This window comes from Chanos chanos, chromosome 7, assembly GCF_902362185.1.
Source record: "Chanos chanos chromosome 7, fChaCha1.1, whole genome shotgun sequence".
Taxonomy (NCBI): Eukaryota; Metazoa; Chordata; class Actinopteri; order Gonorynchiformes; family Chanidae; genus Chanos; species Chanos chanos.
The window spans coordinates 19,058,143-19,072,284 of NC_044501.1; positions in this window are offsets into that span (position 1 = coordinate 19,058,143).

Sequence of the window (14,142 nt, forward strand, 5' to 3'; positions counted from 1 at the left end):
CTCACTCTTTCTCTCACACTCTGTGATAGCTGTAAGTTAGTAGATAAATAGGTCGGAGTGGTGTATCGATCCCTGTGTCCACACTACAGGAACACCAATGACCTTCAATCAACGCCTGCCAGGACCGTTTAAAGACTACACTGTGAACATACACACACACGCACGCACGCACACATGCACGCACACACACATACACAAACACACATACACACACACACATACACACACACACGAACCCACTCTCTCTCTCTCAAGAATAAAGAAGCAGACATAGGTTTCCTAAACTGTGGTCACTTAACTGAGTTTTTTTGCTTTGTGTAAAACACACTGAAGCATATGTTTTGATACAAGTGAGATTGTACATCTGTGAGTTATTCCAGTATCTGTTTGGAACTTGCTTTGGTGATATCAGAGAAAGAGCAAAAAGATGTTTCAAACACAACATGTCCACACAGAGATAAACACTGAGAGAACATCTGCCTGTTGGTTGTAAACACAATGTCCCATTTGTCTCTTATTTCTTCTTTTCTCTCTTATTCTCTTTCTCTCTCTCTCTCTCTCTCTCTCTCTCTCTCTCTCTCTCTCTCTCTCTTTCCATTTGCCAATTACTCAGTTAGGCCTGAGGAGAGCTTGTATTCTCCTGAGAAGAGAGAAGTGTCAGACACTGCGAGACATACACACACGCACACGCACACACATGCACGCATACATACACACACACACACGCACTCACGCACGCATACACACACACACACGCACGCACACACGCACACACATACACTGAGCCAAACGATGATTCCCCCTTGCATTAGACAATTCTCTCTAATGACACAGATCAAGTGAAGAGAGAGAGAGAGAGAGAGAGAGAGAGAGAGCAGGGTGGGTTGAGCGGGTATCTCATGATCAAATCATGATAGAACTACTTTGCCACCTTCATTTTCTGTGTGTGTGTGTGTGTGTGTGTGCGCGCGCATGAAAGAGAGAGAGAGAGAGACAGAGGGGCAGAGACAGAGACAGAGAATCCATGTATTTTAGTCATTAGTCTTTATTTTCATTTGCCAGCTGTTTATTCCACATATTGCATGTTTTATTCCATGTTTTTTGCCACTGAATTATTATCTCACCAATCTTCAGGCAGCTATTTATAGCAAAGACCTGTATCAGTAAGCTCTGATTCTGGTTGTACATCTTATTCACTCACACATATGCATACTCATACTTGTACACACACATTCATACACACACACACACACACACACACACGCGTACACTCACAGGTATTCAGATGGAGTGTGACTCATGTTGCATTATATGTGACTTCCAATCTGTTTGTTCATTTTCTTCCTTTTTCAGATAGAACCATGCCACCTCTCCACCCCTTCAGTATGCTAATTGTTCTGTCAGGATGGAGTTAGTCTTTTCATGTGTATTGCACCGTGGTGTGTGAGGGTGTTTACTTGCAAGTACATGAATGTGCACGTGTGTGTGTGTGTGTGTGTGTGTCTGTGTGTTATTAGACAATCAGTTTCAACGCCTTGCCAGACCACGTACCGCAATTCCCATGTTGCACTGGGGCCTTTCTGATGAAAGGACGCGTGTATGTGGTTGTCTATTAAGATATGTAAATTTCTAATCTCTAAAAGCCTGCTTTCACACCATCCTTCTCTTTCTCTCCCCCTCCCTCTCTCTCTCTCTCTCCCTCTCTCTCTCTCTCTTGTTCTCTCTGAAGAAAGACTGTCAACATGGTCATGTGTGTGAGAGAGTTTTTGGTATTGTGTCTTTGGAGAGCTGTGCTCATTACTAATTAGAATCATAAGAAAAGTCAAGCTTTAATTAGCACACATGCACGCGCACATATACACACACACACACACACACACATTCTCTTTGATAATCTCAGTGGCCTAGTGTCCATTGTCTGCTTGTACTAAGTCTCTAGAACATTCCTGGCCACTTGGCCAAACCAATTTGTATTTACCTGTATAAGAAGTCATTTTTTCTTATCAATTTTAGAGTGTCATCAAACAACAAAGTATTTAACATTTATTTGAATAGTAAGCATGTAGAATATCTCAAAGGAATCTAAAGAACATTTTTACTGAGTACAGTGTATAGTATAGCTACAGAAATACTTCCCTGTTTTGTTCTGTTCTGTTCTGTTCTGTTTTTGTCTTCAAACGACTATACAGATGGAATGATTTCACTGGCTTTGATAGCCAAGTTCAACACAGCAACATTAGCTTCTTGAGATAAAAACAGGTTTTTGTAGTGAAACATGGAAAAGTTGCTTAATCTTTCCTTCAATACAACATTCAGGTAAAAATGCTCTGGCCATCTGCTTAGCTTCATTACATGAGACAGTGTGTCAGAGTGTTTAACAAAGGGTAACATTTACACGCTTCCTCTGCATTACTTACACCTGTAATGACTAGAATGTTAGCACTGATCATGTATGACAAGCTTTTGACATATGTCAGGTATCATGTATCAGTCCGTTTCACACGGGTTCGAAAGATGTTCACGCCTTGTATAATGTAGAAAAGTAGGCCTTTGCTATTTTTGTTAAACACGTAACAGAGAAAAGTTATTTAAAGCTTGTGTAAATCAATACCATATGAGATAGGCTTTCATTTGCTGGACGGCAAGTGTAAACAGACCATCTTCGTGGGGGTCTTAGGAAATCAATCCCTGACTATCACTCTAAGGATGGTTGGGTTTCGACTCACGTGATTGGCTGACTAATCTCATATTGGTTTCAATAAAGGATGATTCTCAAATGGATCAGCCGTGGTATCAGTTATTATTACAGTCTGCACAGAGATTATTGACATTTGGTGATAAGACACTGTTCAATGCTTTCAATTCAATCCACTCTCATTTATATATCTCTTGTTTTGTTCTCAATCTATCTATCTATCTATCTATCTATCTATCTATCTATCTATCTATCTATCTATCTATCGATCGGCAAAATTTCCAACCAGTATTTTTTAAGAAAGCCTTTCCTCTATTTGTTCTTTCAGACTCAATCGCTCCCTCTCTCTCCTTCTCTCCCTCTCCCTCTCCCTCTCTCTCAGCCTCTCTCTCTCTCTCTCTCTCCCTCTCTCTCTCCCTCTATCTCTCTCTCTCTCCCTCTTTCTCTCTCTCTCTCTCTCTCTCCCTCTCTCTCTCTCTCTCCATATCCCTCCTTCTCCTCCCCTCTCCTTCCCTCTTTCTCCCTCAGGTGTTGTAGGTGGTAGACCGAGAGACATTTAATCGGCCGAGTCTCGCTTTCATATCAATAACAAAAATCAAATAATGCACCATGATTTACTCCCCATAGCAACCAGGGAACATACCCCTAGCAACGGACCAACCCTGGGGCTCTGGGTTTAATCAGGTTGAAAATATTTCAATTATTATGTTGGGTTTTGGGTGTGTGTTTGTGTGTGTGGGTGGGTGGGTGTGTGTGGGTGGGTATGTGCATGTGTGCATTGAAGCATGTGGGTCAAACACAGACCATATTGATTTAAATAGGTGAGAGGAAAGAGGAACAGTGAAGCAAATGTAAATGAATCAGTATGATACGGAGCAGCACTCACAAAGTCTGTGTGTGTGTGTGTGTGTGTGTGTGTGTGTGTGTGTGTGTGTGTGTGTGTGTGTGTGTGTGCGTGTGTGTGTGCGTGTGTGTGTGTGTGTCAGAGAGAGTGAGAGAGAGAACTTGGTAGCAGGCTTAGCTGAACTAGAAATCTCACACTTTAGCTAAAGCATCAAATCTGACACCATCAAAACAGAGGAGCTCTCTCTCTCTCTCTCTCTCTCTCTCTCACTCTCTCTCTCTCCCTCTCTCCCTCTCTCCTCTCGCTCTCTCTTCCTCTCACTCAGTCTCCCCCCATCTCTCTCTCTCTCTCTCTCTCTCTCTCTCTGCGCTCCTCTGTTGTTTTGTGTTAAACATTCCTACAGCTCATTCACAGCCTTTTGAAGTTGCACCAGCTTCCGTTTAGCACCTGACTGTTTGGGGAATACCATAGAAAAACCTAGAAAGCTTCTGGGAAGAAACACAAATCTGAGTAAAAAAACCTAAAGAAATTCAAATGATGTGTGAATATGTGTGGGTATGTGTGTATTGATTTCTCTCTCTCTCTCGCACTCCCTCTGTTTGTGTGTGTGTGTGTGTGTGTCATATTGGATGAACTTTAGACATTATCATAGTATTCAAAAACTCTAATCATCTGTTCAGACTCCACCCTAACATTTAGTCCTGTGTGACATTGAGTCAGACATAACCTGAAAAGGCCGGTTAATGAATTGTGTTGGAAAGAGAAAAGGACAGATTTTAAGCACACGTGTGTGAGTCTGGAGGTATTTGACATTTGCATATGTGTGTGTTTGTGTGTGTGTGTGCGCGTGTGTGTGCGCAGTATCGCAGTTATAGCATGTGAGTGTAGATACCTGACCTCTGTGTAAAAAAAAAAAGGGGTTATATTTATGAAGTGAAGGTGTTAATCTGGACTGAGCCCCCTACTCCAAAACCAGCTCTCATTGGGCCTGATGTTGAGCTACTGGTAATACCAGCTCTGATTGGGCCTGATACAGAGCCACTGGTAATACCAGTGCTGGTTGGGTCATGTGTCACTGTGATTCATGGTTTTCAGACTGTAGTAACACCACAGGATTTATGCTGTCAGCTCAGGTATTGGAAATGAAATATTGTTCTGCAGTGTGTGCTGACGCCCAAAGAGTTTTTTCCTAAGCTATTCTTTTGCATTCTGTATGACCTAATGGAGTGATATTGTAAACACAGAAGTTGGCTGTAAGTCTCCTGAAAGCTTTCTTTGTTGGTTTTATGGCTTAAACCTGACATACACACACTAGGCCCTGAAGACACCATCCTTTGAAAGCAAACAGGATTTCAAAAGTAGTTTGATTTATGGCTCTATGACTGCGTGGGGGGGAAAAAAAGAAAATATGACTTTTAAATGAATATCCCTCTCAAGTATGGTTTACATAGTTCTCTGAAGAAATATGATATAAGAACAGTATCAGGTATGAGCAGTGTGTGTGCGTGGTGTAGTCGATACTGAGTGGTAAAGGCCCAGTATGCAGAGGTTGTGTTTGTATCAGAATAAATGGAGTGATTTGAAAAACACCAGAGGCAGACAGTCTGGCACACAGTATGTTTTCTGTTATCCTCTCACTCTTGTCTCATTAGGACATTATTCTGCTCAGTTTTGATCCTGAATTAGAAAATTATGACTCAGTCAGTACATGCTGAAGGATGGAAATGCATTAACTGTCGTCTACAAGTGGAAAATGAGACTATTTAGCTGTCCCATAGGAGTGGTGTGTGCACACAGGCATGCACACACCCAGCTCGTACAGATTAGTGTATACTCATTTAGTACACGTTTATTGTCTTCTTTCTTTTTTCTGAAAGGGAAAAGTCATAGTCTTTTTGAAACAGTTTTTCATATTTAGCTGAATACAGACACAGATTCGTTTCACAGAATGGAATTTTGCCTGTAATTTTTTTTTTTTTTTTTAAATAATTTCTCTTCCGCCCAGCAATATCAGTTTTACTCAGGATTTCACTGTAGTTTGAAGTAATACATTTTGTTTCCATTCACGCTGTAAAATGGGATTAAATGGGTTTCAAAGCTTTCCTGTAAATCTGTGCAATAATATCAGACACACTGACAATGTTCCCATATGGTAAGTGGATGTTTTGAATCCATTAGTACAGCTTTATTTAGTTTAACTGTGATATTTCTGAGGTTCTACGTAAGGTGCTAAATGATGGTGCGATTTTTCTTTTTGATGTGTCTTGTTGGCTAATTTGCATATTAGATTTAAGTAGAATTTCCCAGCATAAACAGATGCACATCAAGAAATAAGGCAACAAAAAAAAAAGCATGTAACGGTGCCACCTTTAAAACCGTTGTCATTTCTCTACCTAAAAAATAAGCACGTCATTTTTTAAACCCTTTTTTCAGCATCCAACTAAAATGGGGGGATAGTCACAATTCCAAAGTCATTTTTTCCTTCGCTATTTCAGTTTATCCTGTTTCATCTTTATGGAAACAGGACCACTGACAAAAGGGTCTTTTTCCTGCCAGTTGTGTTAGTCCAGTCAGCATCAATAAGGACAGCAGTACCAGTCTCTGTTTAAGTCTTGTATCTCTTCCTGAAAAGTGTGCTGTAGACTGTTTATACAGTGTGTGATGAAGAAACAGTGAATGAACTCTGATGTGTGACTGTCAGTCCAAAAGCAATCAGATGAGTATTTTACACAGTTTACACAAAAGAATACCAGTGAGTATGACCAAATATTGCCATGTTCAAAGGATAAAGCATGTTTTTATCTCTATCTGCTTTCACCCACTCAGCATACTGTCTGTTCTGTGTGACTTTTTTAACCGTAATTGGCATAATTGCCTTAAAGTATTCTTTTCTTCCAGCAAGTCGATAAATCTGGAGCTCAGCAGGGACTGGCTGGATTTCCTTGCTGCTGACACAGTCAAACAAACAACACAAGTAAAAGGTATTGACTCTTCTCTTCTATAAATCTCTTTCTCTCTGTCACACGCACACACACACATACACACACACACACACACACACACACACACACACATGCTGTCCATTTGTGGCTGATCATTCTGGTTAACTGGATAACTGGATGGTGGTGGGTTGTTGGACTTTTTTTTCTCCTCTTACTTTGTGCTCAGCCAGAAGACAGCTGAGACAATAATGTCTGATCCAACACAGCTTCTGGAGCTTTCCAAATGTGTGTGTGTGTGTGTGTGTGTGAGAGAGAGAAAGAGAGAGAGAGAGAGAGAGAGAGAGAGAGAGAGTGTGTGTGCGCGACTAAAGGTATTATGGCCTTTTCACAACTGCGATAAGAAGGTGACACTATACATTGCACTGGTCATCCTGTTTAACAGTAAAACTACTGTGAAAATGTAATGAATTTTTGAGCCCTGAGTCATATTATATTCAGTTCAGAACCTATTACAGGAGACTACTGAGCTCTGCGCCCAGGCCAGAGTGAACAGACCCTGGATTACAAATAAAAATGAATGTTTGAGTCTAAGTGTAGATTTAAGCCAGTTCTGTTTTCTTAACACTTATTTGACGTTTTCTGTGACATTTACCTATACCATCTTTCATATCACATTCAAGTTTGAACGTCTGCCAAGATTTGACATGATGGTATTATTGGTATTCTTTTGCATTCAGTATAAATCATTCAAGGCAAAAGTAAGCTGGCTAACTGCTTTACACCAAAAACTGGACTCCTCAGGTCCTCTTGGTCATGGTGTGAATGCAGGTTCTGACGTATGTTGTGTGGGTCAGTGGGGCTAGAACTTCTGTGACTTTGTTTCGTAGTTTGGTTTATAATGGCTCTGATTTGAAATACGTGCCTGTGATTATAAATTTAATGATTTATTGTCAGTTCACAAAACAGAACACGGTACGATCAGTACAATGGTTTAAACAATACAGGTGCGTAGAACATGGTATGACGTTTTATGTACGGGACTGACCAACAAGACTGATTGATGAGAATTAAAAAAAAAGAACAAGAAAAAAGGAAAATGAATAAAAAGAAGAGCTCAAATTAACATTGATATATGAACAGGTGCTTTTTGGCATTCCTTTCTTTCATTCATCATTTGATTTTTCTGGATGTTTCCAAAGTAATTTTAAGCATTTACCCACTCATTTCAGACGTATTCCACAGGGCTGTTGTCACAGATTTTTATCACACCACAGAGTGGAGTATTCCTCAAACTGACAGCAACTGTCAAATGTTGCCTAAAGCAAAGCCTGGCCTTAAGTCACCTGAGAATAGCTTCCCTTTAACAGGTTTCTCTTCTTTCAGTCTTTCATAGAGTATATGATGAATGAAAGAAAAGAAAAACACAGGGAAAATGCATGAATACCTCATTTAAAATACAGCAATACATTTAGTTATGGTGTCATTTTTTCAAAGCCAACGAGCAGTTGATGAGCAAGAACTCATTTCATTTAGTTCACTCAATAACATTTAGCTAAACAATCTTATCACCTTATGTAAGTAATATATGTTTTTATCTGATGGAATTATTTTAATGAACAACCTGGAGTTGCTCATTGAAACAGGAGGAGATTCATGACACATTGTATTTCCTTTGTACAATAAACGGATTAGTCCATTAGTCCATTATCATTGTGAGAAATCCTGAGAACATGATGAAAAGCAACACATTGAAACACATAAAGTGTGAAATTATAGAGAGCTGTAAAATGAGCCAATCCGTCCAAACTTAGGACATGGTGGTTATGAGGGCTATATTGTTCTGAGCCTGGATTTGACAAAAACAGTGTTGGGTACAGTCCTTATGTGACAGCTTTGTTTGATTTTTGTTGTTGAAGTTCCATAAACAAAGTTTAGACTCAAATATGACATAATTGTAGTTCTTCAGCTAGAAGTTTGGTTTTCCATTTTTGCGTAATGTGTTGTGATTCAGTCAATATTGACTATTTGAATTCAGGCTACATGTCAAACTTGTTATTTAAGTGTTGTATTATGGTCTGTATTGTATTATGGTCTGTACTGTATTACAGTCTGTATTGTATTATGGTCTGTACTGCATTATAGTGTTTACTGTATTATAGTCTGTACTGTATTATGGTCTGTATTCTATTATGGTCCATACTGTACAATATTCTGTACTGTATTATGGTCCGTACTGTATTATGGTCCGTGCAGTATTATGGTTTGTACTGTATTATAGTCTGTATTATATAATGGTGTGTATTGTATTATAGTCTGTACTGTATTATGGTCTGTACTCTATTATAGTCTGTATTGTATTATGGTCTGTGGTGTATTATGGTCCGTACTGTATTATGGTCTGTATTCTATTATAGTCTGTACTGTATTATAGTCTGTATTGTATTATGGTCTGTACTGTATTATAGCCTGTATTATGGTCCGTACTGTATTATGGTCTGTACTGTATTATAGTCTGTATTGTATTATGGTCTGTACTCTATTATAGTCTGTATTATGGTCCGTACTGTATTATGGTCCGCACTGTATTATGGTCCGTACTGTATTATAGTCTGTATTGTATTATGGTCTGTACTCTGTTATAGTCTGTATTATGGTTTGTACTGTATTATAGTCTGTATTATATAATGCTCTGTATCGTATTATGGTCCGTACTGTATTATGGTTTGTATTGTATTGTAGTCTGTATTGTATTATGGTCTGTGTTGTAGTCTGTATTGTACTATGGTCTGTACTGTATTATAGTGTGTACTGTATTATGGTCTGCACTGTATTATAGTCTGTATTGTACTATGGTCGGTATTGGATTATGGTCTGTACTGTATTATGGTCTGTATTGTACTATGGTCTGTGTTGTATTATACTGTGTATTGTATAATGGTCCGTACTGTATTATAGTCTGTATTGTACTATGGTTGGTATTGTATTATGGTCTGTACTGTATTATGGTCTGTATTGTACTATGGTCTGTGTTGTATTATACTGTGTATTGTATAATGGTCCGTACTGTATTATAGTCTGTATTGTACTATGGTTGGTATTGTATTATGGTCTGTACTGTATTATGGTCTGTATTGTACTATGGTCTGTGTTGTATTATACTGTGTATTGTATAATGGTCCGTACTGTATTATAGTCTGTATTGTACTATGGTTGGTATTGTATTATGGTCTGTACTGTATTATGGTCTGTATTGTACTATGGTCTGTGTTGTATTATATTATGTATTGTATAATGGTCCGTACTGTATTATAGACTGTATTGTACTATGGTTGGTATTGTATTATGGTCTGTATTATACTATGGTCTGTGTTGTATTATATTGTGTATTGTATTATGGTCTGTACTGTATTATAGCCTGTATTGTACTATGGTCTGTACTGTATTATGGTCTGTACTGTATTATGGTTTGTATTGTACAATGGTCTATATTGTATTATGCTCCGTTGTGACTTATAACAACTAGTTTCCTGAAGCATTTAAAAAAATCACTGCCAGGGTTTCATGCCCTCTCTTGTTTCTACAAGACTTGCATACATTTGAGTGTGTGTGTGTGTGTGTGTGTGTGTGTGTCAGTAGCCTCATACCAAATCCAGTTTAATTGCTTATGGAGTGTGCCCACTGGCCCGTGCCAAAGCAAATGAAAGCTAAAATAAGATTTGTCAAATGAAACGTTGGAAACAGTGGACACTATTTAATTTAGCATATGAGTTATGCTAGCTTTAAACCCATTATATCTCATGGACTTTTGCCAAGGGGGCTAAGCCTGGGAAATATGTGCTGTCTATGTGTTTGTGCATGTGCACACACACATCTCCAAGGTTGCTTCCTTCTCTTGTCTTTTTTCTGGTTAAATGAATCGAAATATTAATATTTGCCAAAGAAATACAATACTGGAGAGGACATTCATTTTTCTCTCCTTGTGTATGTGCAATCAAATTAAAAAGAGCTCAACAGTTTAGTGGTAAACATGTTTTTAATCTTTGCTCAGAAAAAAAAAATTCACAAACTAGACCAGATTTGGGCTAGTCACAGTGGTACATCCTATTTAGACAAAAACAGTGAACATTGCGTAAAGGTGCCATAATATTTGTCACTGGAGCTAAAAGAGTTTCTTTTGCTAGATAATCTCATTGGAATGGTCAAGATCGCTCTTGGTTTTGAGACAAAAAATCTTCTGTAACACAACTTTGTGTACACTGACTGTACTATTCAGCAAGGATATATATTGTGTCCTATTTCATTTCAAACTTAACTTTTGAGCATGTGCATGATTATTCTCTCTGTCTTTTCTTTTTGTTGTTTTCACTTGTTTTTAATCTGCCCAGAGTTTTGCCATATTGTACAATGTAGAAATTACATTCCTCAATCCTAATTTTCATTTGTGTCAATCTAAAAGTGAGCTTTACTGAGTTGTTTCCTTCAACCATATTTTAATGCAACACATTTGGATGTGTCACTTCACCAGGAGTGAAGGTGCCAGTTCAGGGAGGTATTGCATCCCATTTTTGTGGCTACATATACTTATGTTCATATGTTCCAGGTCTCGGGGAAAATCTGTCCTTATTTTTCTACATTTAAAGCCATGCCGGACCCCAACATCTGTCCATGTTCAGAAAAAAAAGAACAGACCAAACAACAGATAGAGGACCATGGACTATTATGTAAAAACTGTACCAGATCTGTGTTCATTCTTCCAACATAAAATAAAGGCTAAGTTTCTATCCCAACCTTGGGAGTAATTAATGAAAATTTCAGGTCGACAGCCATGCCCAAAAGCAATGGCTGTTTACAGGAAACATGGCCCACAAGTTTTCAACTGATTTCATCGCTTTTGATATATGAAATATATTCCGAATCTGTTCTGCATTTATTTCAAAACACTGATGTGTCATTTTACCTTACAGAAGCCCAGTGATATTTAAGAAGTTCATAGATTGTTATGAGAGATTGGCTATGAGACATTGTGACATTGTGGATTACATTGTGATATCTCGTGAGGACGAGATCTGAAACATTCACAACAGCCAAATTCACCAGTAAAAATACAATGCAAAAATGCTAGTCTGATATGCAGGATAGTGTGAAGGGGTGTAAAAGTCTGCTTATTCTGTCGGATATAGTGAAGCTCTGACCTATCTGACTAACGTGTTAAGGAGTGAGACAGGGGCCATTACAATGAGAACTGCTGCCTGTATTCCATTTCCATTTAGCCCATTCTCTGAGAACCAAATGGAGCTACAAGTGGATGCATCCTTACTGGATCTTTAGCTCGGTCTAGGCATAGAACAAGAAGAATAGCTTACATTGTTCTGAAGCAGGGAATTTTGACCATGTGAATGGCACAATTCAGGAGTGTTCAAAGAAGGGCTTGTTATCAAATGGGAGGTTATTACTCACTCCTCTTACTCTATGGACAGAGAGTTTGACCTGATACCTAACCATAGGGCTGTGATGTATGTCAAGGACAATGAAAAATACAAATCAAAGGTTGCTACTACGTTGTGGATTCAAATTCTTTGGCAAATGTACTTAATAGAGGATTGCCCATCTTTGTTCCCTTACTTTGTCAATCCAAATGCATTAGCCAGTCAAATCCAGTCATACAGAAAACATTTTATACACTGCACTACAAAAGAGATATGCAAAAACAGAACATGTTGATCAGAGCAGAGAAACAGCAGAGAGGAAAAGGGTTCCACGTATCATTCATGAAGTGGATGGTCAAATGGTCAAACTTATTTTTGATTTAGGCCAAATTATTAAGATTTCAAAGATGCACAAATGTTCTCTCTGTCATTCATCCATTTATTCACACATTTATGAACCCACCGCCTTTCTCTGCTTCTCTCTCTCTCTCTGTGTGTCTCTGGTAGAGACAGAGATGAGCAGACGTTGGATGGGCAGTGCTAACGCTGGCAGGCTCTGCTGTGAACCAGGGGGTCAGTCCATTCCAACCCAGAATAAATAATTAGGAGAACTGGCTGGAGCTGTGTGTGTGTGTGCGTGTGTGTGTGTGTGTGTGTGTGTGTGCGTGTGTGTGTGTGTGTGTGTGTGTGTGTGTGTGTGTGTGTGTGCGTGCGTGCGTGTGTGTGCGTGTGTGTGTGTGTGTGTGTGTGTGTGTGTGTGTGTGTGTGTGTCTGTGTGTGCATTAATTTGGCTGATGTTTGAGGCCATGAAGAGAGATGTCATTATTTACGCCAGATTATAGTTGCTGGGTGCCACCAAGGGACTGTGCTGCCCATTCCACCGGAAAGCAAATTTAAGCCATTTATGTACTACTCCCTTGGTTTGTGAGTGTGTGTGTGTGTGTGTGTGTGTGTGTGTGTGTGTGTGTGTGTGTGTGTGAGTGTGTGTGTGTGCGTGCATGTGTGTGCGTGTCTGTGTGTGTGTGTGCGTGTCTGTGCGTGTGTGTGCGTGTGTGTGTGTGTGTGTGTGTGTGTGTGTGTGAGCATGTGTGTGAGCATGTGTGATTGTGTTTTCCTTGTACACATTCTAATTTACCTCATCCTCTATTTAACAACCACTTTGCTACATTTAGACTGAAATTAAAACTAATTAATTGGGTGTAATGTGCTTTTTTTAAATCATTGTTTTTGTTTTCTTGTACAGGGAATGCCCACTTAACAAGCTGGCTTCCCAGAGCTAATTAAAAATTAGTGTTATCATATTGTTGATGCTGATAATGTGAAAGATGAGAATGTGTATTACTCATAATAATAAGGGGAAAAGAACAACTAGTTTATAATCCCCATTTCATGAAGCTGAACATGTGATCTATATACATTTGCCAGGATTTCATGAGCCTGATATAATTTTCATCAGAAACTTTCACAAAAATAACTTTGTATCAAACGCATAACACATGTTGTTTGAATGGTTAGGTGGTTTTGGAGATAAAAAGCCCTATGACATGTAATGATGTTATGAAAGATTTATAAATGAGTTTGATAGACCAATTCTGTTTCTGAGCATCTAATGTTACCTTTTTGCAAGACTTATCTCGTCAGCAAAACTTTTGTTGTTGTTAATGAGGTTTTTAATGGTGTATTAATGCTTTAGTTATCCTTTAGTTTAAACATAGCTCATTTAAAAAGACAAGCAGTTGGCTGGAGAGGAATGTCTCTCTAACATAGCCAGTTTAAAAAAAATATCACAAACTCATATATAATTCATAATGAATAATACACATGCATATACCTGCACACATAATCTGCTGATCTTAGCATTGCTCACTGTAAGGTGTAAGCTGGAAGGTCAAGTGGTGAGAAAATGAGATTTTGAGTGATTTTGAATTCCAAAGTCATAGGCTGAAATAGAGTCCTTCTTAGAGCAGTACACCAAGCCTCATCTGCCAGTCTCCCTGTTAGACAAACTGTCCCAACCAAACATGGATGATCTTATGGCCTCTTCATCAATCATAATTTAATCATTACACTTTACAACTTCAGTCTGAATTTTGGCAAGGCTCATGATCGGATCAATTTTTCTCTTCTCAATGAATTGTAAATGTTTAATGTACACATATCAAAAAGATTGTAGCCCCCCCCCCTCTCTCTCTCTCTCCCCCAGGTTAGTGGAGTGTGGTTTTGGGTTTGCATGTG